Here is a 27,657-nt window from a genome sequence, read left to right on the forward strand (position 1 = left end):
CAGCACTCTGCAAGGCTCATTACAGCTAAACATTTACACCTTCTGCTTCCGACATGAAACCGACCAAACAGTGGAAAAAGAAAGCCCCAAGGATGCTAGAGTCAATACATGTAGGCTGCATATAAAGAAGTAAACACAACCTTTGTTCTAGCTCCAAGAATAGACACATGAACAGCACATGGACCATCTATTTGATTACGCGCTCAAAGAGAATGTACATCATAAAGAGATATAGTGAAAGAGTAAGACAGTGAATTACCGTAAAATAACAATAAAAAAATTACTATGTGAAATACCATTTTTCCTTTTCTTGCTTCAATTACATTTTTCCCCTCAGGGTTGACAGTGAACCAGTCAAGCAGTGATTTGCCATATTTCTTTACGCTGGCAATTGGCTATACACTGTGATTGGAGTGGGCAGTTTGGTTGGTGGAAGTGTCTTGCCCAAGGACACAAAGTCAGTATGTACTATTTGGGTTGTATTGCAGACCCTGTCCTCCCAATTTTGAAGTGTTTGAAGAACTTGTTTGAATGAACTGTTAGCCCCGCCCACTTAGTTCCTTCTCTGATGTTGAGACAGACAAATGACTCCCTGGGATAGTCACAGACAGGCCGTTCTTTCCACATGCTTCTTATTCAACCACTTCTTCACAAATCATCTGTTCCTAATACTTATGGTTTTTACCTAACAAAATGCCTTTTATGTATAGCTAATATCATTCAGTGTTGAAAATATATTACTTACTTAGCATTAGTGATTCTTCGTGTCAGGCAGGAGTGTTTGTTTACCTGGTTTACTAGTTTTGGCTATTTTCTTATCTTCCTCAGAAGCATGACATGATGATGTAGTGATGGTGTAGTGATGGTGTAGTGATGGTGTAGTGTAGTAATGGTGTAGTGATGATGTAGTGATGGTGTAGTGATGGTGTAGTGATGGTGTAGTGATGATATAGTGATGGTGTAGTGATGATGTAGTGATGATATAGTGATGATATAGTGATGGTGTAGTGATGATGTAGTGATGATATAGTGATGATATAGTGATGGTGTAGTGATGATGTAGTGATGATATAGTGATGATATAGTGATGGTGTAGTGATGGTGCAGTGATGGTGTAGTGATGGTGCAGTGATGGTGCAGTGATGGTGTAGTGATGGTGCAGTGATGGTGCAGTGATGGTGCAGTGATGGTGTAGTGATGGTGTAGTGATGATGTAGTGATGGTGTAGTGATGATATAGTGATGGTGTAGTGATGATGTAGTGATGATATAGTGATGGTGTAGTGATGGTGCAGTGATGGTGCAGTGATGGTGTAGTGATGGTGCAGTGATGGTGCAGTGATGGTGTAGTGTGGTGATGGTGTAGTGATGGTATAGTGTGGTGATGGTGCAGTGATGATGTAGTGATGGTGTAGTGATGATATAGTGATGGTGTAGTGATGGTGCAGTGATGGTGTAGTGACGGTGTAGTGTGGTGATGGTGTAGTGATGGTATAGTGTGGTGATGGAGTAGTGATGATGTAGTGATAGTGTAGTGATGGTGCAGTGATGGTGTAGTGTGGTGATGGTGTAATGATGGTGTAGTGATGGAGTAGTGTAGTGATGGTGTAGTGATGATGTAGCGATGATGTAGTGATGGTGCAGTGATGGTGTAGTGATGATGTAGTGATGGTGGAGTGATGGTGTAGTGTGGTGATGGTGTAATGATGGTGTAGTGATGGGGTAGTGTAATGATGGTGTAGTGATGGGGTAGTGTAGTGATGGTGTAGTGATGGTGTAGTGTAGTGATGGTGTAGTGATGGTGTAGTGATGGAGTAGTGATGGTGTAGTGTAGTGATGGTGTAGTGTAGTAAAAACTCATTCATAATTAAACGCAGGCTCTATACAGCAGACTCATTTTGACCTCGAGCTGTTTGCTTATACACTATATCTGTACTGGGGCAAGATACGTTTTACTCAAATACATGAAAAAATCTGGTGCCTTTAATGAGAGGACATAAAAGTCTAACAGGACATTTAACTCAGCAGAGCCAGAAAACATCCTTGAAAATGAAACTCTTATGGTAACATTCAAACTAAATGTGACAATTATATGTTTGAGAGCAAGAATTATGAAATATGATGTAATATTATTTGATCAATTTATTAAAATATAAGAATAGATTTTGATTATGTGGAAGTTAAAAATCAAGCTTATAGTCACAGTTCCATGTCCTAAGCTTGGATATAGACTCTTATAAATGTAAATGTGAGCTGCTTCCCATTAAGATTTGCTTTAGGCCAGTACAACTCATAAAAAATGAGCCATACTGAATACTACATGTGCGTTTCACTTTGACTTCAATAGCTGAAATAATTATACTTTTTAAAAATTGAATTTAGTGTAGTCCAATCCAACTGTAGGCTACAAGCGGAGGCTGCCAAGACGTATGTAATCTTTGTACTCAAACTAAAAATAGACTCTCCTACGTGTATTTTATAACATGTTGAGACCAATTAAAACTATGACTACAGCTCCTATAGTTTATTATATCTACTTGAGATACATGGACAGCGGCATGTATGTAACTTCCAGCATGGCTACTCGTTACATAAGATTAGTGAGTTCACCGTGATGTCTCTATGGGATGCTCTACTCCAATTTACATCTTATTCTTTGTTCTATGTTGCGTCTAGCCTTCTGCCAGATGCAATATACAGTAATGGTATGCAGGTATGCGTTGTTATGTCGGCCATTGTAGTAATAGCACTGTCTAGCTTCCATATTTAAGGTGCACCATTTAAATTTTTCATTATTCTCAAGAGATGTTATTGCTTTGCTTGAAATGTTCCTCAGTATGACATTAGGTGACATGCATTTCAAGGTATTTCTGAGCAATAACACCCGTGATGAAATATAGTTAAGTTTAATGCCATATTGTGGAACATTTCAGGCAAATTCAACGTATATAGAGAAAACAGGGCGGGGCCTAACACAAAGCCCTGTGGAACACCGCAGTTTAATAGTGCCTCAATAACAGATGTTGTATAGTGATGTCATGTGTTGTATCCGTACTACATACTCCAGTTTAATGCCTACCGTGCAACATTCCAGGCAAAGAAATGGCATATCGTTATGAGACAGAATGATGGCAGGTTGCGTGGCTTAAAATAAATGCAAAGTTTAATGTTAAAATTTAAAAAAGATTTGTAAAACAAATAATGAGCTCTTAATAGGATTTTCCAGCACTGCTCCGGCCGCCATCTAGCTCATATTCCCAGAAGGATTAGAGAGTTAAGCATCAGTATTGGATGTGGTTTTCACAATTTACAGCCTCCCACTCTCTGTTCCACTTGTGTCTAATAAGGACCTGGGTATTAATGCTTCACTGATGGGCTTCATCTAACGCCAAGAGGCCACAGTGTGATTAAAGCAGGGCGTTCTTCTCTCATAATCCTTTACTGTGCAGTTAGCCTTTCATGCACTGAAGACACTACTGAAGAATGTGGTCCTTCTGATTATGAGACATATTTAAATTATAGATTCTGTAGTGTTCATGGCTGAAATAGCAAAGACAAAACATTTGTAAAAGTTAGTTGAGTGGTCAGATCCACTGACCCACAGTTTGGCAGCGAGATTCCAGCTTCCACAGATGAATGCTGTCGTTGCGGCCTTGGGCCAGACAACTAAGCCACCTTTCCCCCAGTGTCTGTGTACACTGGTGTATGTATGTGTGTGTGAATGGGTGAGTGGTTCCTTGATGCACTTTGAGTGCCTTGAAGGTGGAAAAGCGCTGTATAAACATGTGACCATTTACCAAATAAATCAAGTGATAAGCTGCAGATTGCTATGTCTTTTCAATGAGAAAGCAAAGCCTTCAAGCAAAACACGATGAATGCTGAAAGGAGGTTTTACCATTTAGCGCTCGAGGCACAACTGTTATATAATAAAATGTACATAAATATCTATTACCTTTTCCACATTCTACATCATAGCGTTAAACATATCTCCTTTGAGACAAGGTGACATATTTTTCAAGGCATTTCTGAACAATAACACCTGTGATGAAATATAACAAAGTTTAAAACCATATTGTGGAACATTTCAGGCAAATTCTGCATATATACAGAAAAAAGGGCAGGCCCTAACACAGAGCCCTGTGGAACTCCACAGTTTAAGGGGCTGTGTTTGTGGGGCCCAAGATGTACAGAGGTATGATCTGAACTGGTTTAATGCTGTGCCTTTAAAACCTGCATCTTGCTCCAAACAGAACAGTCAAATACAGAGATCATCTGTATTAAAGGGCACTGTCAAATCTAAAAGAACCAAAATTATATAAGATCATAAAAAATCCATTGGAGTGCAGTTTCTGTACTACAAAGAGATTTGAAACCTGATTGGAATTTTCCGAAAATGTCAAGGACTTTAGCCAGGAACAGCAATTTTTTAATGTACCTATAATTGACAAGACTATGAGGATCCAAGGTGGGCTTATTGAGTATCAGAACTACAGCATGTTTGAAAATTCCTGGAACACAACCAGATAAAAGGGAAGCATTCAAAACATTCAGGATGTGAGACCCAATGCAGAGAAAAAACGTTCAAAAAAGTGTGCCAGAGCAGCATCATCGGACAATTACTAGGTCTTAAGTGCAAATGTACAGGTCCACTCAGATCTTACATTAAAAAGAAGAAGAAGAAATTGAAGCCATAATATTATTTTTTTTCAACAAACAAGAATAAAAAAAAATTGGTTACACAGTGAATCTGATAGTACAAGACCAAAGGAAGATACTGGCGTATGCCAACGATTTAATAAACTAAAAAGTGCAATTATTTAAAACAAAGTGAGACATAAACTGAGCTTTCACAGTCTGAACGGCTTCCTTGTAATTTGAAACACGACCTGTAAATATTCCCATAGATAAATGCAGATTGTCCTTTTTTGTTTTGGCTTTGGTTTGCACTTGTCTGAGTGCACCAGTGCTTTCAGTGTGCCTCCGGCTCCGGCTCAGGCTTAGGCCGCTTGGTCACGAGTGGAGCAACAGAGTCCAAAACATACGTGCATGTAGAGTCAGATAAGGTGGTGAGCTCCTCAGCATTCAGAACACCACGGGCACAGAGCGAGGAAGGCACGGAAGCCAGGAAATCATTAGACTAACTACAGAGTGTGAGGTGAGCGGGCACACACCAAGAGGTCCTATTTAACCACCGAACCTGTGCTAAGAGCAGAGCTGCCTGTCGCATATTTATTTTATTATGTTATTTATTTATTTCAAGCAGATTAATGACTCGGAATGCCTCGAGGTCCCACCAAAGGAGGTAAAAGAAGTGTCTGGGGTGGGGGAAGTCTGTGAGTGCCTGCTTAGAATGGTGTCCCTGTGGCCCAGTCGCCGATAAGCAGAAGAGAATGGATGGATGGACAGATTAATGAACAGTCAATATACATATATATCCAGTACAGGTAATGCACATTTTGCATATTATTTTTCTTATTTAAGGTCAAAAAAGTAGTGGGAAGAAAAAAAAAAGTATTAAATCCCACCCGTCTTCTTACTTCCTTAACATCAAGACCAAGAGTAAGGACAAGAGCCAGTGTGTGCCCTTTGTCGTAAGTGGGGCCACCAAATCAGGTTAAATAAATGAAACACTTTCAAAAAGTCCTTAATTTGAGGTTTATTCTTGCACTAAATGTGAATATTAAAAGCACTCACAATCAATAGACAATCCGATGGCAGGAAATCCAAAAACTCCTGAATAAAATGTTTGTTTCAATCAGGATTTTCATTCAGACATTACTCAGGTTATACAGGCCGACCTAAAAACTTAATCGTTAGAGTAACTTAATAATTTTTTTTATTAACCTTTATTTAACCAGGTGAAAAAAAAACATTGCAATCCAAATCTCTTTTACAAGGGTAACCTGGGATATTTTTTTGCTGATTTTGCTTCCGAAATAAGTACATGTTGTGCCTTTAAAATGCATGGGCACTGGACAGATTTTTGCTCTGCAGGATCTGAAGCAGGAGACTCATCCCTCACTTCCTGTTTCCTGTTGACAGAAGACAGTGAATTCTGAGATCCAAATGTTTTCTATATTTACATATTTTTATTCTAGTTTTGGTTTATGCTGAGGAGATGTTGTCAAGAAAAGACTCTCTGTGTGTGAAGAAATGGTGGATACAAATACTACCCATAGAGCAAGTCAACTTTACTACTGAATATTTAGCAGTTTGTTCTTAGTATAAATATGGAGTGAGTGAAATGGAAAAACCTCCACAAAACAAAACATAAGTCAAAAAATAACACTCATTTAAATATGTGGCATTCAAAACAATAAACAGCTTGAAACTCAAAATACAATGGGGCACTATTGACAATATATTAAAGTGTCATACACAGAAATATAATTCAAAACATGTATATAAATCTATAGAAAGATGGACAAGCCCTGTCAAAAGGTGCAGGAGCAAATGCATTAAACTGCTTAGTACAACTGCTGCTATGGTAAAACTACATAGATTCTATACAGTTTGGAGTGAATGCCAAATATCTTCAGAGTTTTCTGCATTAAACTGATGATTTTAATTGCTGATAATAAAAATCTAATGGAAAATCAATGCCATGACGTGTCCGGTCAGTTGCTTTAAACACAGCATCAACATCACATGACCACTCAGAAGAAGTGCACCAGTGAGTAGTTAAAGCTGTCAGGTATGAAAACAGACTAAACTTTGCTCTGAAAAATGTTTGGAGTAACACATGACTGTAATTCATTTTAATACTCTCTTTCAAGGTGCAGACTACAATGTGTGAGTAATAATTGCATCACACCAGACCGGGAGAGTAAAAAAAATAAAAGATTCATCAAATGCAACGTGGATGGCGGATGCTGCTGCCCCTTCCAGGCTTTGGGGCACAGCGAGCTTCAAAGGAACACAATATGGTCCCACAACAAAACAAAAGCTTTTGAGTTTTGACAAAGGCAGTAGTGTCAGGGACAGCACCTGTCTGCACCTGAACACATCACTCAGACAGAGAGGGCGTTCATCAAGCTCTTGTGGGTACATTTACATGGCCAGGAAAAATCACATAGCTAGAATAATCTGATCATAATTAGAAATTATTTTGGGAGTTTACTTAAACAAAAGAAATCTGATCATCAAAAACACCTGGAGACATGTGTCAGTTCAATGGATTTTTAGAGTAACTGTTGCATTTGGAAGACGAAGTGCAGTGGATTACAAGACAACTCTTTAACATCTCTAATGTTTTCTCTTTTATTTTTGTCTTTACCACATGAATTTGCATCACTTTGTGTAAAACTGCACAGATGTGAACACTCAGGAAGTAACTGTTGACATGACAGTTCAATCTGATCAGGTTTTGATGTTCATGCGAACGCAGCCAATGATGTTATGATGATGATGAAATCTCTTGTTGGACGAGGGTACAGCTTTAGAATGAAGATATAAATTACAGTGTCATTTTTTTGAGATTATAAATCCAATTATATATCATGGTCTGACCCCGTGAGAATCAGCTTGTTTAGAGAGATATCTATACTTTGATTTTGTGATTCTAAGTGTTAGGTCTCGGATAGTATGTAGTTATCAACCAGTTACATTTTTGGAGTTTCAAACTATATTATGAAACCATCAATATATTTTTGTGCCGACAGTGGTGACACTTGGTGACTGCTTTATATGACCTCTCCATCTCCTCTGTGGCGCTACTTCAAGAAGAAACAATTATTAACCTGTTAACACATAAACACAAAGCTCAACACTGCAAACATCATAATGCAAACATTAATCATATTTAATAAAAAGACAGAAATCATCAACTGCTCTGCATATATTTTATTTAAACATCTTAAAGTAAACATAACATAACAAATATTTCCTTCAAAGCGAAAAAAATAGAAATATAGCAGTGGGACCAATGTTTTTGCTGAATGCACTTACACACCCGTAAGAAAACTAATGTTCCTCCAAAATGGTTGGAAATGCTGGTCCTGTTGGATTGGGGTCTACTGAGAAGTGAAGGCCCTCCTCAGTCTCGAGAACAACCATGACAGTACAGACTTGGACCGATTTTTGAAGGCTCTCAGCACAGTGTTGAGATGATTCACAACTGCTGCTTCAAACACAGCTGTGTCCGGTTCATGAGCAGCCTTCAGGAGGGCATCAGCGGAGCCATATTCCAGTGCCAGATGTTTTGCTGCTGTTTTGCCGATTCTATCCAAATCCTTTAATCGGATTTCACAGTCTCCATCGAACCGCTTGTGCTCCTTGATTTTGTTGTGCAGGGCGACACTCATTAGAGTGGCGTTATGGCGGTCGTGGGATCCAGCTTTTTTGTACATTTTTTGAACAAGAGCGTTGGTGACAAAGAAGGACACTCGATAAGGCACAGGTGGAGTTGTCTTCTTGGGTATGGTGTTTTCTGGTGGCTCACTGTTCTTCTCAGGGGTAGTGATGGTGTCAGATTCTTTCATACTAACCACATCTGAGGTATTTTCTGATGCTGTGATAACAGGAACCTTTAGACTCACCATGCCTTCTTTGTAACTGGTCTCTCTCTTACTGTCTAGTGTAGTTTCCAAGCTGGTTGTGTCTGCCTTTAAAGTTTCACATGGATTCTCGGTCTCTCCATCGGTTGCTGGTACATTGCTGGTCTTGTCTTCTTCGGTCTCAAGGGAGCAGCAGACATTTTCAAACTCCTCATGACAGGTCGTGGTAGGTTCAGGCTGACACCACTCCACGCCATCAGTTTCTGCAATTAACCCCATGAAGGCCAACTTTGACAGGATCTCAGGAGGTAGCAGTCCTAAATTTGCTACAGGTTGGGTTTCCATGGAAACTTCTGGTGTATTTTCAACTGATTCCTCTAAGACTGTCAGAAGTTATTTCCAGAGATGCCATTGTATCTTCCCGGATGGCATCAGGACTGATAATAATAATAATAATAATGCCTTACACTTGTAATGCGCTTTACAGGCTTGTCAAAGCCTCTCAAAGCACTACACTATAGTCATTATTCATTCATTTCCACACTTGGTGATGGTAAGCTACTATTGTAGCCACAGTTTCCCTGGGGAGACTGACGGAAGCGAGGCTGCCAATCTGCGCCATCGGCCCCTCCGACCACCACCTATCATTCACACACACACCGGAGGCTTTAAATAGCGTGAGCCCGGCGTGCTCGCTCTCTGCTCTCCACTGCACTCTTCGCCAGTCTCTACTCCCTTGCATACTGCGCGCACTCTGGGTCCGGAGGTGCTCCCTACCAATGCCTCCATGCTGGGTTGTATAGCCTTTTGTTAGCTTAGCTAGCTAGCTGTTTGGCCTGGTGGGTCCGGACATTTTATTATCGTTATTTATTTTCTGTACGGACAGTTTATGGGTTGTGTTTTTTTGGTGGGGTAGGGATAGCGCTGGCAGCTTCTACAGCTCTGTATAGGGTTGGCCTGTCCAGTGCACCGTCATTTTACGTTGGCCGGCTCACCATGGTCCCTTTCCTTTGTTACTTTGGTTCTCTTTTGGGTTAGGCACGGAGTTTGGGTAAGGGTTTTTTAATCTGTCTTTTCACTTTGGACAGAAACTGAAACAATACAACAGTAAACACCTGTTTGAACCCTTATCCTTGTTTCCTGTGTCCTTTCATAAATATGTTTGGCTCCCCTTGGGTCGTAACATATTTATGGGTGCTCGTCAAAAACAGTCAATAAATTAAAAACCCTTTAACGTAGTCAGATTTGTGCCCTTAGTTGCCTTTCGTTTCTTTTGTGGTAACTTTAGGTTGTGCCACTTTTGGTTTGTCACATAATTGGGCAATTTGTTGTGACTTTGGTTGTAGTTGAAGTAGTTTGAGATATTTTTTTGAATTGTTTTGAGCAGGTAGAGGTGGTCTTTCAGGGTAGGAGGCTATTTTGTGCGTGGGGTGTTTAATTGTGCAGTTGCCTTTTGTTTTAGTGTAGGCTGCAGGATTGTAGGTGGAGATGGAGGAACTGGAAGTTGAGCTGGGAAGGTTGGCGTTACGAGAAAAGGAGCTACATCTGGCGCAGCAGAGGCTGGAGAAGGAGAGTGAAATTTGGCTGCGTGAACTGGAGTTTAGGATTGGGTCACGTGAGGTCAGATCAAATACAGATTTGATATAAGTAAAAATATACGTTTGGTGCCTCTTTATAATGAGAAGGATGTTGATAAATATTTTACAGTCTTTGAAAGAATTGCTGAAACGTTAAAATGCCCAAAAGAGGTGTGGACTTTATCATTGCAGTGTACTCTGGTGGGAAAAGCACAGGAGGCCTACGCAGCTCTCTCCACCAATGATAGCTTAGATTTTCACAAAGTAAAAACTGCTATTCTTCGTGTGTATGAACTAGTCCCAGAAGCATATTGGCAAAACTTTCGTAAACTGAGGAAAAACTACAGACTTATGTTGATTTGGTTCGAGAGAAAGAAATTTTGTTTGACAGGTGGTGCTCCTCTCAGAATGTAGATAATATGGACAAGCAAAAACGGTTAATTCAGATGGAAGATTTTAAAAATTGCCTTCCCAAAAAAGTTCTGAATGAAAACAAAGTTTTAGACGTACGTCAGGCTGCCGTGTTGGTGGATGAGTATGTGCTAACGCACAAGGCGGTGTTTGAGCGTCCCTTTGGTTTTGGGAAATGGGAGAGAAACAGCTGTAATGGCAGAGAAATTGTTAAAAATGTGCCTACTCATACAGATCCTGTAAGTTCTGTGTCCAATGGTGACGTTAAAACAGACGAGAGTAAAATGAATGAGGTAACATGTTTTTATTGTAAGAAGAAATGACACATCGCTTCTAGTTGTCCAGTGTTAAAGAAGAAAATTTCAAAAACCAATGCCTTGGTTAAAACGGTTAACAAGTCACATTTACCAGGAAAACCTTGTGATTACGCTGATTTCAAGCCTTCTGTCATGGACGGGTTTGTATCTGTTTCTGCTTATGGTGAAAAGGTCCCAGTTAAAATATTACGGGACACTGCAGCCTCCCAGTCTTTTGTTCTCGAGGGCGTGTTGTCGCTGTCGGAAGACACTGCTGTTGGATGCAATGTCCCTGTGCGTAGTTTTAATATGCAGGACATCGGGATTCCCCTGCACAAGATTGTCATCCAATCAGATCTGTGGTCCGGGGACGCAGTTGTGGGGGTGCACCCTGGATTTCCAATAACGGGAGTTTCGGTCATCATGGGGAATGATCTGGCAAGTGGCAAAGTGTTGGTTACACCTGAAGTGACGCTTGTCCCAATTGTAAACATTTTTAAGTTCTATTTTTTACAAAATCACTAAGAACCAGAAAAAACACCCAAAGATTTTTATATTTCTTTGTCTCAAGTGGAGGAGTTCAGTTATCTCGGGGTCTTGTTCACGAGTGAGGGAAGGATGTAGCGTGAGATTGACAGGTGGTGCAGCGTCTGCAGTGATGTGGTCGCTGTATCAGATTCTTGTGGTAAAGAAGGAGCTGAGTTGAAAGGCAAAGCTCTCGATTTACCGGTCGATCTACGTTCCTACCCTCACCTATGGTCATGAGCTCTGGATAATGACTGGCAAGACAAGATCGCGGATACAAGCGGCCAAAATATGCTTCCTCCACAGAGTGGCTGGACGCTCTCTTTGAGATAGGATGAGGACCTTGGTTACTACGGGAGTAGAGCCGTTGCTCCTACACGTCGAGAGGAGCAGCTGAGGTGACTCAGGCATCTGTTCAGGATGCCTCCTGGACGCCTCCCTAGGGAGGTGTTCCGGGCATGTCCCAACACGAGGAGGCCCAGGACACGCTGGAGGGACTGTCTCTCGGCTGGCCTGGGAATGCCTTAGGGTCCCACCAGAGGAGCTGGAGGACGTGTCTGGGGTGAGGGAAGTCTGGGAGTCACTGCTTAGACTGCTGCCCCCGTGACCTGGCCCCGGATAAGTGGAAGAAAATTAATGGATGGATGGAAGTTTTTTATATGCATGTCACACTGTCAAATATACTGCATTAAAAACACCTTTAACAAAATGATCATATGTAGATTTATTCAAACAATATGAAGTTATTTCCCTGCGGAGTACCAGTTAATTTAAGTGATGTATTATCTCTACTATTGCACTTTGACCCCTCCCTCCAAAGACAAAGATGGAAACTACAGTCTGGTACAACCATCTCTGTTTTTATGTTTAATTTAGCTGTATCCTGTCCAGATAATTAAAAAAGTGAAATTCTAATGAATTCTAAACTTCTAATTAAACGGTTTAACAGTCACATTTTTATATAGAGCTTTTCCACCTTCAAATTACTCAAAGTACTTTACATCAAGGAACCACTCACCCATTCACACATATTCATACACCAGTGTACACAGACACTGGGTTAAGTGTCTTGCCCGAGGACACAACGACAGCATTCATCTGTGGACCTGAGATCACACCACCAAATCATGAGTCAGTGGATCATTAATTTAAAATACCAAATTGAGCCTCTCCTTTTACTATAGTTGTTTAATCTGCACCACTGTACTGCAGTGTAAATTAAATTTAAATCAAACTGAGATCTGTTTGATTCAAATAGTAAATATCAGAGTTTGGGGCTTTTTAGTGGACAGACAGTCCTGTGGCAGTACAAGTATGTGCTGTGGAGTTCAGACTTTGTAGGAAAAAAAAAAAGTTTTGTATTTTTGTGAGTGCGTGTTTTGAGTAAAAGTGTCTCTTTCTTGTTAATGTGCAAGAATTATTATTAATATTATTATTATTTATTTTTTTTTTTTCTAAGTCTAATAGAAAATTTGGTTTATAGAAGGACATATAATGCCGCCCCTCCCCAAACCGCCACCTTAACGTGGTGGAGGGGTTTGAGCACCCGAATGATCCTGGGAGCTATGTTGTCGGGGGCTTCATGCCCCTGGTAGGGTCACCCATGGCAAACAGGTCCTGGGAGACGGGTCTGACTAAGAGCGGTTCAGAAGGCAAGGCAAGGCAAGGTAGGTTTATTTGTATAGCACAATTCGTACACAAGGTAATTCAAAGTGCTTTACAGAATAAGAAAGACATTAAAATCACACAAATCAAACATAAATAATCACAAATAATCATCATAAAATCAACATTAAAAGAGAAGAGTGCAGAATAAAAACCTGTCAGTCATATGCACAGCTAAACAGAACTGTTTTGAGTCTGGATTTAAACATTGTCAAAGTAGAGGCCTGTCTCACATCTTCAGGAAGACTGTTCCAAGTTTTAGCTGCATAAAATTTAAACGCTGATTCCCCATGTTTAGTCCTGACTCTGGGCACCAGCAGGAGGCCGATCCCTGAAGTCCTCAAATTGCGAGATGGTTCATATGGCACTAACATGTTGGAGATATACTTTGGACTTAGGCCATGAAGAGACTTATACACAAGCAGAGCTGCTTTAAAGTCTATTCTTTGAGCTACAGGAAGCCAGTGCAGAGACCTGAGCACAGGACTTATGTGCTCATACTTCCTGGTTCTAGTCAGGACCCGAGCAGCAGCGTTCTGGATGTACTGCAGCTGTGTTAAGGCTCGTTTGGAGAGGCCAGTGAGCAGGCCGTTACAGTAGTCTAATCTACTGGAGACAAATGCATGGATAAGTCTCTCTAAGTCTGGCTTTGACAGTATACCTTTGATTTTTGCAATGTTTTTTAGATGGTAAAAAGCTGCAGATGTTATTGATTTGATGTGGCTGTTAAAGTTCAAGTCTGAGTCCATTATTACCCCTAGATTTCTAGCCTGATTTGAAGGTTTTAGAGAGAGAGACTGGAGGTGACTGCTGACACTTTCTCTATGTTTCTGTGGGCCAAAGATGATAACTTCAGTCTTGTCTGAGTTTAGCAGAAGAAAGTTGTTTTGCATCCACACACTGATCTGTTGGATGCAGTGGCAGAGTGAATCCACTGGTCCATATTCACCTGCTGCTAGTGAGACATAGATCTGAGTGTCATCTGCATAGTTGTGGTAAGACACATTATTGCTGCGTATTAACTGGCCTAATGGCAGCATGTAGAGATTGAACAGCAGGGGTCCCAGGATTGAACCCTGGGGCACCCCACAGGTCAGGGACATTTTATCTGATATACATTTTCCAATTTCAACAAAGTACTCCCTGTTTTCTAAATAGGACTTGAACCAGTTTAGTGCCGTACCAGAGATGCCCACCCAGTCCTCCAGTCTCTGTAAGAGGATCCCATGATCAACAGTGTCAAAAGCAGCACTCAGATCTAACAGGATCAAGACTGAGACTTTGCCTGCATCAGTGTTCAGGCGGATGTCATTTGTCACCTTGATAAGAGCAGTCTCAGTGCTGTGGTGGGGTCTAAAACCTGATTGGAAAACATCAAAGGAGTTGTTCATTTCAAGGAAGTTAATAAGCTGTTGGTAAACAACTTTTTCAAGGACTTTGCCTAAAAATGGCAGATTTGAGATTGGTCGATAATTGTTCAATATTGTGGCATCAAGACTGCTCTTCTTTAGGAGAGGCTTGATAACCGCAGTTTTCAAAGCACTTGGGAATGTTCCAGATTGAAGTGACATATTAACTATGTGAGTGAGTGGTGACAGCAAACTGTTGAGCACAGACTTTAAAAATTTAGTGGGTAGCACATCGAGGCAGCATGTAGATGAACTCAGACTGGTGACAATCTCTTGGACAGTTTTATCAGTTACAGGTGTAAAGTGAGTCAGCTCTAAGTGTCTAGGTGGGTGCTGGGTTGTTATTTGTGTTGTGGAATTTATGGCATTTTTAATACCCTGAACCTTGTCATTAAAGAATACTGCAAACTCATTGCACTTAGATGTGGAAATTAGTTCTAACGGCAGTGGAGCTGGGGGGTTTGTTAATCTGTTTACCGTTGCAAACAGGATACGAGAGTTGTTACTACAACTTCCAATAATGTCAGAAAAATACCTTTGCCTTGTTCTACATAAACTGTGGTTGTACATGTGCATCTTTTCTCTGTAAATTTCATAATGAACCTGGAGCTTTGACTTGCGCCATTCCCGCTCGGCCCTCCGGCACTCCCTTTTCTGTGCCCTGACCGAGTCATCATTCCTCCATGGCGCTTTCTGCTTATCTTTAACCATTTTAACCTTCATCGGGGCAATGGTGTCCAGAACATTCAAAACACTCGAAGTTACAGAGTTCAACAAATCATCAACATCAGAACATGAGGCATTTTCAAAGTGTATCATTTCCATGAACAGTGCACCTGTGTTATCATTTATGTGTCTCCTTCGAACAACTGCAGGACCAGCCGCTGGTTTGGGAATAACAGACAGGTCAAAGAAGACACAGAAATGATCAGACAGAGCAACATCCACCACATTGACATTTGAAATATTTACTCCTTTTGTAATGAGCAGGTCCAAGGTGTGTCCTCTGTTGTGGGTGGGCTCGCTGACATGCTGAGTCAGGCCAAAGGTTTCAAGGACAGAACTGAGCTCTTTAGCATTCCTGTCAAACACATTATCCACATGTACATTAAAATCACCTGTAATGACTAAACCATCAAAGTCTGTGCATATGACTGAAAGCATCTCAGTAAAATCATCAATAAAACTCAGACAGTACTGGGGAGGTTTGTATATGACTAAGTAGAGTATGGAGGGGGATTGTTTTAGCTCCATTTTGAATGAAACATACTCAAAAGATGAAAACACTCCAAATGACAATCTGTGAGTAGCTAAACTATCTCTAAAAAATGCGCACACACCTCCACCTTTTTTGTTTACTCGTGTTTCAGATTCAAATTTGAAGTTGGGTGGAGTTGATTCCACTAGAATTGCATTACCTGTGTTTTTGTCGAGCCATGTTTCAGTTAAAAACATAAAGTCAAGACTAAAAGAAGAAATAAAATCATTAATTAAAAAGGACTTGTTACATAAAGATCTGACATTGAGCACAGCAAGTTTCAGATTAGTTTCAGTAGGACTGGATGTTATCTTCTTACAGGGAATGTGAACTAAATGTCTCTGATTGGACAGTCTAACTGTCCTTCTGTTAATCAGTCTACGCGGTGTAACTGTAGATATAGCTCCATCACAGGGCCTCAGCATGATATTATCTTTATCATGACTGTATGTCCTGAGACAGCAGAGGCCCTGTGTGTCCTAGCTCTTGTTGATAACAGCTCTGGGGGAAGGCAGGGAAGGGCGAGGAGCGGGGAGTTTGGGTGAGGGACCAGGTGAATGAGCAGGGGGGAGTTTGGGTGAGGGACCAGGTGAGGGCTGAGGAGGCGGAGCAGGGGGGAAATTGCGTGAAAGACGAGGGGGGATAGGTGGGTACGGGGAAGAGTTCAGCATAGTTGATGCCAGAACTCTTGATCGCTCTATATTAGGTGTGAGAGGAGCCATCTTAATTCCTGATCTGATGAGACTTTCTAGATGGTCGGGAAGGGCCATAGGTGAAGGTGGGGAGGAAAAGGAGAGTGAGGAGTCCCTAGAGGGAGTGGATGTAGCAAAGGGGACCCAGGGTTGGTCTGTGGGCAGGGGTGATTTGTTCTCTTGGGGAGGTGGTGGTGCAGCTGAATCCTTCGCTGGGGGAGATGGTTGTGCTGCTGGTGGTGACTCCTTCGCTGGGGGAGGTGGTGGTTGTAGTTGTGGTGCTGCTGGTGGTGCTGACACATTGGCTTGGTCTGTGGTTGGTGCAGCAGGAATGCTTCTCTCATTCCTCTTTTCTCTCACTGGCCCAGGACCCTGTCCAGGCCGGTTTCTCAGAGCGTGGAGGAGGTTATCCGTCAACACTCTTACTCCACCTCTGCTCAGGTGCGGGCCATTTCCCTTGAACAGGTCCTCTCGTTTCCAGAAAAGATCAAAGTTCTCAATGTAGTGCAGTCCTCTGGCTGCACATTCGTTGAACAGCCATGTGTTCAGCTGAAGCAGCCGGGTAAATTTGTTCATCTTCCTTCTGTCTATGGTAGGAAGAGGTCCACTGATGAAAGTCTTAACCTCCACTTTATCAAGCTCCTCAAATAATTCAATGAAATGCTTTTTCAAGATTTCAGTTTCATTCATTCTGGTGTCAACTGCACCCACGTGCACAATCAGCTGTTTAGCTCCTTGGTGTGTTGACAAAACTTTTGGGAGGAGTTTTGTAATCTCAGAGACAGTGTGACTGGGGTACGAGCAAGTTTGGATTCCTCTGTGAGTCACATCTCTGATAGCACCGTCTCCTAGCAGCAGCGTATCTCTGACCTTGACGTTTGGCACAGACCGCCTGTCTGCCGCCGCTCTTTTGCCAACTTCATTGCTCTTGTTTTGCGACAAAAATCCATTTTCTGTTTGTATATTAACATCAACATCAGTCTGTGACAGTGGTAAAAATCTGTTTGTAAGTTGTATTTTGGGTGATGTAACTATATTAGCATTGTCTCTTATCACTTGTCGCGTTGGCTTGAAATTCTTGTCTTTACAAAGTTTTGGAAAAGACACCGTATCACTCAGGTTTAAGTTGAAAGTAGCAGATTTTTCACTCTCTTCTCTGAAAGTAACTGTGGGTTGCTTACCACTGGAGGTCACAGGAAGCGTTTGGTGAAGTCCTTTTTCAGATTCTAAAACAAATATCCGTGCTTGTAGCTCAATAATTTGTTGTTGATAGTTCCGACAGCGTTCGCAGAAAGAATTCCTTTTGTTTCTTCCCGCGGACATGTTGCTGGCTCGTCAAAAATTTTGTTAAAAAAAAAATAAAAAAGTGAAAATGGTTTAAAAATCTTGGTCTACTTAAGAGAAAATCATAACTAAACAAATCTCCCAGCAATGGAAGAGGTAAAATGATTTAAAAAGCAAAGTAAGGAGGAAGCAGCAGGAGCAAGCAAGGTTTGCGTCTGCACTCTTCAGAAGCAGGAAGCCCCCCATGAAGAGACAAACAACAAGGCAAGCTACGTCGCCTGGACTGGCGTTACCGGGGCCCCACCCTGGAGCCAGGCCTGGGGTGGGTGCTCGGCAGCGAGCGCCTGGTGGCCGGGCCTTTCCCCACGGGGCCCGGCTGGGCCCAGCCCGAAGGAACGACGTGGGGCCGTCCTCCCGTGGACTCATCACCTGCGAGAGGAGCCATGAGGGGCGGGTGCGGAGAGATCTGGGCGGCAGTCGAAGGCGGGGACCTCGACGACCGGATCTCCGGACATGGAGACTAGCTCTGGGGACATGGAATGTCACCTCGCTGGGGGGGAAGGAGCCTGAGCTTGTGCGGGAGGTTGAGCGTTACCGGCTAGATATAGTCGGCCTCACCTCCACGCACAGTTTGGGCTCTGGAACCCAACTTCTTGAGAGGGGTTGGACTCTCCATTACTCTGGCATTGCCCACAGGGAGAGGCGGCGAGCTGGTGTGGGCTTGCTCATTGCCCCACAGCTCAGCCGCTGCGTGTTGGGGTTCACTCCAGTGAACTAGAGGGTCTCGTCCCTGCACCTTCGGGTCGGGGACAGGTCTCTCACTGTTGTGTCGGCCTACGGGCCAAGCAGCAGTGCGGAGTACCCGGCCTTCTTGGAGTCCCTGGGAGGGGTACTAGACAGTGCACCAACCGGGGACTCCGTTGTTCTCCTGGGGGACTTCAACGCCCATGTGAGTAACGACAGTGACACTTGGAGGGGCATGATTGGGAGGAACGGCCTTCCCGATCTGAACCCGAGCGGTGTTTTGTTATTGGACTTCTGTGCTAGTCACAGCTTGTCCATAACAAACACCATGTTCGAGCATAAGGGTGTCCATCGGTGCACGTGGCACCAGGACACTCTAGGTCGGAGGTCGATGATCGACTTTGTTGTCATGTCATCTGACCTCCGACCGCGTGTCTTGGACACTCGGGTGAAGAGAGGGGCTGAGCTGTCAACTGATCACCACCTGGTGGTGAGTTGGATCCGCTGGCGGAGGAGGAAGCCGGACAGACCTGGCAGGCCCAAGCGCATTGTGAGGGTCTGCTGGGAACGTCTGGCGGAGCCCTCTGTCAGGGGAGTCTTCAACTCCCACCTCCGGGAGAGCTTCTCCCTGATCCTGGGGGAGGTTGGAGACATGGACTCCGAGTGGGCCATGTTCTCCACCTCTATTGTCGATGCGGCTGCTTGTAGCTGTGGTCGTAAGGTCTGTGGTGCTTGTCGCGGCGGCAATCCCCGAACCCGGTGGTGGACACCGGAAGTAAGGGATGCCGTCAAGCTGAAGAAGGAGTCCTATCGAGCCTTGTTGGCTCGTGGGACTCCTGAGGCAGCAGATGAGTACCGGCAGGCCAAGCGTGCCGCGGCTCGGGCAGTCACAGAGGCAAAAACTCGGGGTTGGGAGGAGTTCGGGGAGGCCATGAAGTTGGACTATCCGATGATAGTCGAACCTCGGATTCAGGAGGAGCAGTGTGGTTTTCGTCCTGGTCGTGGAACACTGGACCAGCTCTATACTCTCCATCGGGTCCTCGAGGGTTCATGGGAGTATGCCCAATCAGTCCACATGTGTTTTGTGGATCTGGAGAAGGCATTCGACCGTGTCCCTCGTGGTGTCCTTTGGGGGGTGCTCTGGGAGTATGGGGTCCGGGGCTCTTTGCTAAGGGCTGTCCGGTCCCTGTATGACCGGAGCAGGAGCTGTGTTCGCATTGCCGGCAGTAAGTCAGACCTGTTCCCGGTGCATGTTGGACTCCGCCAGGGCTGCCCTTTGTCACCGGTTCTGTTTATTATATTTATGGACAGAATTTCTAGGCGCAGCCAGGGGCTGGAGGGGGTCTGGTTTGGGAACCACAGGATTTCATCTCTGCTGTTTGCAGATGATGTTGTCCTGATGGCTTTTTTGTGCCAGGACCTGCAACAGACACTGGGGCGGTTTGCAGCCGAGTGTGAAGCGGCTGGGATGAGAATCAGCTCCTCCAAATCCGAGGCCATGGTTCTCGACCGGAAAAAGGTGGTTTGCTCTCTCCAGGTGGGTGGTGAGTCTCTGCCCCAAGTGGAGGAGTTCAAGTATCTCGGGGTCTTGTTCACGAGTGAGGGAAGGACGGAGCGGGAGATTGACAGGCGGATCGGTGCAGCGTCTGCAGTGATGCGGTCGCTGTATCGGTCCATTGTGGTGAAGAAGGAGCTGAGCCCAAAGGCGAAGCTTTCGATTTACCAGTCGATTTACCAGTCTTCGATCTACGTTCCTACCCTCACCTATGGTCATGAGCTCTGGGTAATGACCAAAAGGACAAGGTCACGGATACAAGCGGCTGAAATGGGCTTCCTCCGCAGAGTGGCCAGGCGCACCCTTAGGGATAGGGTGAGGAGCTCGGTCACACGGGAGGAGCTCGGAGTAGAGCCACTGCTCCTACACGTTGAGAGGAACCAGTTGAGGTGGCTCAGGCATCTGCTCAGGATGCCTCCTGGACGCCTCCCTAGGGAGGTGTTCTGGGCATGTCCCACTGGGAGGAGGCCCCGGGGAAGAACCAGGACACGCTGGAGGGACTATGTCTCTCGGCTGGCCTGGGAACACCTTGGGGTCCCACCGGAGGAGCTGGAGGACGTGTCCGGGGTGAGGAAAGTCTGGGAGTCCCTGCTTAGACTGCTGCCCCCGCGACCCGGCCCCGGATAAGCGGAAGAAAATGGATGGATGGATGGCATATAATGCCGTTGTATCTGACAGCAACAAGTCTGTGTAACATCCATCTGACCAAAAATAGGACCCAACAGCCTGGCTAAGTAAAAAAAAAAAAAAAATCCAAAAAGACTTCTAAGTGTCGCTTCACCACAGCAAAAAAAAGCAAACATCCTGGGTGGAAATTCAAATACTGTCCCAAAGTAAAAAAAAAAAAAAAACTAAATCCAAGCATGCATATATTTGTGTTTAGTAACACATGAGTGTAATTCATTGTAATACTCTCTTTCAAGGTGCAGACTACAATGTGTGAGTAATAATTGCATCACACCAGACGCGGAGAATTAAAAACAATTAAATTAATCAAATGCAACGTGGATGGCGGATGCTGCTGCCCCTTCCAGGCTTTGGGGCACAGCGAGCTTCAAAGGAACACAATATGGTCCCACAACAAAACAAAAGCTTTTGAGTTTTGACAAAGGCAGTAGTGTCAGGGACAGCACCTGTCTGCACCTGAACACATCACTCAGACAGAGAGGGCGTTCATCAAGCTCTTGTGGGTACATTTACATGGCCAGGAAAAATCACATAGCTAGAATAATCTGATCATAATTAGAAATTATTTTGGGAGTTTACTTAAACAAAAGAAATCTGATCATCAAAAACACCTGGAGACATGTGTCAGTTCAATGGATTTTTAGAGTAACTGTTGCATTTGGAAGACAAAGTGCAGTGGATTACAAGACAACTCTTTAACATCTCTTATGTTTTCTCTTTTATTTTTGTCTTTACCACATGAATTTGCATCATTTTGTGTAAAACTGCACAGATGTGAACACTCAGGAAGTAACTGTTGACATGACAGTTCAATCTGATCAGGTTTTGATGTTCATGCGAACGCAGCCAATGATGTTATGATGATGATGAAATCTCTTGTTGGACGAGGGTACAGCTTTAGAATGAAGATATAAATTACAGTGTCATTTTTTTCAGATTATAAATCCAATTATATATCATGATCTGACCCCGTGACAATCAGCTTGTTTAGAGAGATATCTATACTTTGATTTTGTGATTCTAAGTGTTAGGTCTCGGATAGTATGTAGTTATCAACCAGTTACATTTTTGGAGTTTCAAACTATATTATGAAACCATCAATATATTTTTGTGCCGACAGTGGTGACACTTGGTGACTGCTTTATATGACCTCTCCATCTCCTCTGTGGCGCTACTTCAAGAAACAATTATTAACCTGTTAACACATAAACACAAAGCTCAACACTGCAAACATCATTATGCAAACGTGAATCATATTTAATAAAAAAAGACAGAAATCATCAACTGCTCTGCATATATTTTATTTAAACATCTTATAGTAAACATAACATAACAAATATTTCCTTCAAAGTGAAAAAATAGAAATATAGCAGTGGGACCAATGTTTTTGCTGAATGCACTTACACACCCGTAAGAAAACTAATGTTCCTTCAGCATGGTTCGAAGATAAGATAAGATAAGATAAACTTTTATTGTCCCAAAGGGAAATTTGTCTTGGGCTCACTGCCTGCATCTTAAAAACACAGTTACACTCACACATACAGTACAGTCAGGCAACAGTCTCAAGATACATGTGCCATTATTAATGTCCATTATCCATTTGTGCACTGCACAACCATAAAGTGTCCAAGTTATTGCACAAGCCCCATTGCACAAATAATTATTGCACCAGCCCATAATGCACAGTTTTTGCACAAGCAGTTATTGCACCACTGAAATAAAGTGACTAAGTGCATCTTTGTTGTGCAGATTTGTTCAATAGTGTAACAGAAGTGGGCACAAATGAGAGATTGTATCTGTTACTCTTGAAGTTAGGCACCCGATAGCGCCTGCCCGATGGAAGAATTTCATATTCACCAAGCAACAGGTGAGAGGGGTTCCCCACAATCCACAAATGCTGGTCCTGTTGGTTGGGGGCCTAATTAAAACAATAGATCTTAATTATGTCATGGTGGTGTAAACATATGGTAGTGGATCAATGTGTTGTCAATGCATTTCAACACATCTTCAAGAAAATAACTAGTATTTCCTCCAAAATGGTTGGAAATGCTGGTCCTGTAGGATTGGGGTCTACTGAGAAGTGAAGGCCCTCAAGAAGAACCATGACAGTACAGACTTGGGCCGATTTTGGAAGGCTCTCAGCTCAGTGTTGAGATGATTCACAACTGCTGCTTCAAACACAGCTGTGTCCTGTTCATGAGCAGCCTTCAGGAGGGCATCAGCAGAGCCATATTCCAGAGCAAGATGTTTTGCCGCTGTTTTGCCGATTCTATCCAAGTCCTTTAATCGGATTTCACAGTCTCCATCGAACCGCACGTCCTCCTTGATTTTGTTGTGCAGGGCAACACTCATTAGAGTGGCGTTATGTTGATTGTGGGATCCAGCTTTTTTGAACATTTTTTGAATGGGAGCATTGGTGACAAAGAAGGACACTCGATAAGGCACAGGTGGAGTTGTCTTCTTGGGTATGGTGTTTTCTGGTGGCTCACTGTTCTTCTCAGGGGTAGTGATGGTGTCAGATTCTTTGACACTAACCACATCTGAGGTATTTTCTGATGCTGTGATATCAGGAACCTTTAGACTCACCATGCCTTCTTTATAGCTTGTCTCTCTTTGACTCTGTAGTCTATTTTCCAAGCTGGTCGTGGTAGGTTCAGGCTGACACCACTCCACAACGCCATTAGTTTCTGCAATTTACTCCATGAAGGCCAACTTTGACAGGATCTCAGCAGGTAGCAGTCCTAAATTTGCTACAAGTTGGGTCTCCATGGAAACTTCTGGTGCATTTTCAACTGATTCCTCTAATTGTGCACCAAAGTTGTGATAACTTACCAGACACACCGAGCTACTCACTGATCATCCTCCAGGCAACATCCTTTTTCTCCCAGTGTCTATAGTCTGCCAGCGTGACATCATACAGTAGGGGATGCTGGCAAACGGCGATCATGAGACTGTTCTCCATTGTCCGCGTTTGCGACTCCCGTGCTTCAGAATGACGTTGCTGTGTCACTGGAGCGTGGTCTCTGATTGGTTGCGCCGCGCTGACGCCAGATTCGCGCTGCTCTGGACGCTCAAGACGCTCAAAAACGCAGGACGCCTGAGACGCGCGTCCACCATTGACTTTACAAGTAAACTGGACACCCCCGACACCCCGGTGCGAACGCACCATAAGACTGTGTCAGAAGTTATTTCCAGGGATACCATTGTATCTTCCTGGATGGCATCAGGACTGACACAAATATCAGACAATGTGGCCTGGACCTCTTCCTCGTTTTATTGGGGCACTATGTATGTGTAATCCTGAGTTACATCAGCTACCTGTTGTTTTCCATCTGTTATTGCCACATCTGGAGTCAGGTCCATGGAAACATTTGGTGCATTTTCCATTGACACATCCAGTGATATTTTCTGTTCAGCTGCCTCTTGGATTTCTGTTGTTTCCATGACGACATCAGGGCTGCCACTACCACAAATTTCCGTTAAGTCTTCAGATGTGACCTCCTCTGCACCAGATGTTTGTGTCTCTTGTTGGGGAGATGGTTCACACCACTGAAGTTTATCATTGTTTTTCTCAATGATCCCCATATTAATCAGCATGGGGAGCACATCTGGACACAGCAGTTGTAGTTGGTCCTCTGATGATTGGGCTGTGGCGTTTTCCTCAGTAGATGTCACTTCTACTGGCTCCTCTACTGAGGGCTGGGTCTCCTCTTCTGGCTGGGTGGAGTTGTCCTTTGAGGATCTCTCAGTCTGGGTAACCTCCTCGGGAAGAAGATCCTGGGTCTCTGGAGCTGTGTTTACATCCAGTGGTCTTTCTCGTGGTTTTGGCGTTGGCTCAGTAAAAAGGAAATTGTAGCCGAATGAGTTTAGCATTTTGGCTGCAGCGTTCCTTTTGGCCTCTTGTTTGTTTTTGCCAAGTCCCACTACAGATTCACCAGCCACGATCAGTTGAACAGAATAAATCCAAGGAATTGACTCCTTGTCTACATCCACAATAGTGTATTCTGCAGGCTTCCCTCTCCAGTTCGTCACCAGTTTTGCTATGACCTGTAGTGGGTCTTCATCTGGCCGGAACAGGGGTAGTTCTTTCCAGATACTTTGATGTTTCTCCTTCTTCCTTTCTCGTTGGTAGTTGTACTGTTCCTCCTCGGATGGGAGGGGCAGACTCAGCAGGACTGGTAGAATTTTTTCTGCGGTCCGATTTTTGGCAATGGTTATACTTGGTCCTTGGGCTTGTGCCGTGAAATCGCCAACCGTTATTTCAAAGGTGAAGGTAGCCTCATGGATGGGGCCCTCTCTCTTCACCTCTATAATTTTTGCTGGTAGGCCATGTTTCCTAGCCAGCTCAAAAGCCTCACAAACCTCATTTTTGTAGTTCACGTCTATCTTTTTCTTTAAAGACGTGGGGAACACGTTTGAGTGAGCCATTTTTGTAACAATGAGTTTGTGAGTTTGAATGTAGATTGTAGTTTTGTAACTGTGCTTCAGTGTCATGCCGTTCTGCTGCACACGTGCTCAGATTTCGGACTGTGTGTGTGTGTGCCTGTGTGTCGATGTATGTGTGGATGGAGAGATGCAGCATGACCGAGCCAAGAGTACGGGTCACAGCCCTAGAGGTACAGACCTGGTGCTTGTGCGGCTGCACAAACTCACCTCTACTGGAGAAGTTTTCACAAAATAACTAGTTAAACTTTTCTATTTCATTTTTTGTATTTACTCCATTAGTTTGCCCCTTTTTTGCATTTTTCTCATCAGAAAGAATTTAGATTACTCACCTCAGATGTAACAGTTTAACAATTTCATAACTCCAGAAATTAGATAATGATCAGATTTTTGGTGTAGCACAGCTCAGAGTCTGGTCCTTTCAGTTCCTGCATATACCATTCACACGTTATTGATGGCCTTGAGCGGGCGGCTCATCCCTTTACGTGCTTACTGCAGCTTGTAATAACCTCTCTCATGCCATGACACGACCACACATGCCTGCTCCTATACACATATGAAAGATACACACTTGATTTAGAGCTGGAGGTCACTCAATTATCCCGGACAGTCGAATGTCATCAATCACACAGGGGGTATGGGCTCTGAAGATAAGCTGCAGTTAATAATGTTTTTTTTTTTTTTTTTTTAACCTGCATAGTTATTTTTCCATCAGAAATGCCATTTGCAACAATATCAGAGTGAAACATGTGTGAACTTGTTAAGAAAAGTGAGATATCGTGCCATATGCAGCTACCATACAGTTTCCTTCAGCTGTTAGCATTAGCCCTCAAAATGTCAAAATCTGAATAATGTGGTGCTAACCCATCGAATACATTTAGGTGAACCCACAATCTTGGTGAATTTCACATCTATGAATGTCTGTGGTTCCAGATCATGGGATTCCTCCATAGCCATAGCAATCAAGCAATTAAAATCAATTTATGATTTCTTTTGAATGGGGAAAGGTCCTCAACCCATTCTTTCTTGATCTGAAGGACTTTGCGAGGACCTTTCTCCATTCAAAGAGATTATATTTTGATTTGAATTTGCTGTATCAGAGGAGTAAACCTGTCATTACTGTATCAACTTATCATTCAATATATGAAAGCTTTAACAATATATTTTGGGGCTCAATACCTCAATCCCTCAGTCACCCAGGTCTGATACATAGCAAAAGAAAGATATAAAATCTGTCAACTGGACAAAAATTGTAGGAGTGAAGACGTTTTGCTGCTCATCCATTCTTCAGTTCTGGTCAGATTATTGCTGGAATCTGCCTTATATCTGTCTGAAGGGAGGAGCTAACTACACTGAAACTCAAAATACCTATTGTTTAAGTTTGTTTGTAGGCTAGGTCTATTGTGCTACCCTAAGTGTGCACTGTGACCGAGTCCTACTTAGCATAGTCATTCAAGCCTCTAATGCAGGGGTGTCAAACACATTTTCACCAAGTGCCACATCAGCAAAATGGCTGCTCTCAAAGGGCCAGATGTAAAATAAACGTAACTTCTTTTTAACTTTTTAATTAACTGTTTCGGTATTTATTACTTATTCAGCTTACAAATGTTGCATATTCATTTGCATGGATGTAAAAATATAGCTGTTTAACGGTGTATTGCTTGATAAAATAACATGTTAAGACCGTCATACCTTTTAATTTATTTATTGAGATATAAAATAAATAAATAAATAAATAAATAAAAGATTTGAGCTGTAGAGGGGTGAATTTATGGCTCATTATTGTTATATTCTGCTCTGCTCTATTGTTGCCATGCCTTTTAACCCTTTAAGGACTGAGCACACTATGGACCAGTATAGCTCACCTTTATTCTTTTTTTTAGCCATAAAAATCATGTTAACGGAAGTATCAAAATTTGCTGCACTTTTTCACATAACTACATCTTTTTTTTTTTGATGAAAAAGGAGATTTTTACTTTTTTTTTATTTTTTTTTTTTTTTTTATCCCAGCTTTTTTTTTATTTTGAAGAACACCCAGTGACATAGAAACACATACAATATTTACAGCTTACTATTTACAGAGAAAGTTGTGTTGATGTGTAAAAGTGTTGGGGGGGGGGGGGAGTACAGTACGGTACCTGCATTATTCTGTCTTGGCTGGTTTTCTTTGTAAATATGCGTGTGTGTGTGGGGGGGGGGGTGTGAGTGTATGTCACATAACTACATCTATTTTTTCTTTTATGCATCGAATAAATGACTGGGAAAATCCCAGCAGCCCCGCGCTCTCATTCGTCACCTTCGAGGGACAACAGAGGCAGATTACCGTAATGATGGTAAAATATTTAGATAGTCCCATGTCTCCACTTTGAGACGCCGTTTGAATTTACATGAGAGCACGACTGGGCGCGAAGTTACGCTGCTGGAAAGTCTGCAACCGCGCTATTGGCGATGATAGGATCCGACGCTATAGGGTTAATGAAACAGTCTGGATTTTCTGTAATTATCTTGCATTATTTCAGTCTTTAATTAGTTTCAATATTATTATTATTGTTTATTGTAATATATCGTGCTTCCAAATTTGTTATCGTGACAGGTCCACAGTGGAGGACTGTTGCCA

This window comes from Periophthalmus magnuspinnatus, chromosome 8, assembly GCF_009829125.3.
Source record: "Periophthalmus magnuspinnatus isolate fPerMag1 chromosome 8, fPerMag1.2.pri, whole genome shotgun sequence".
NCBI lineage: Eukaryota > Metazoa > Chordata > Actinopteri > Gobiiformes > Gobiidae > Periophthalmus > Periophthalmus magnuspinnatus.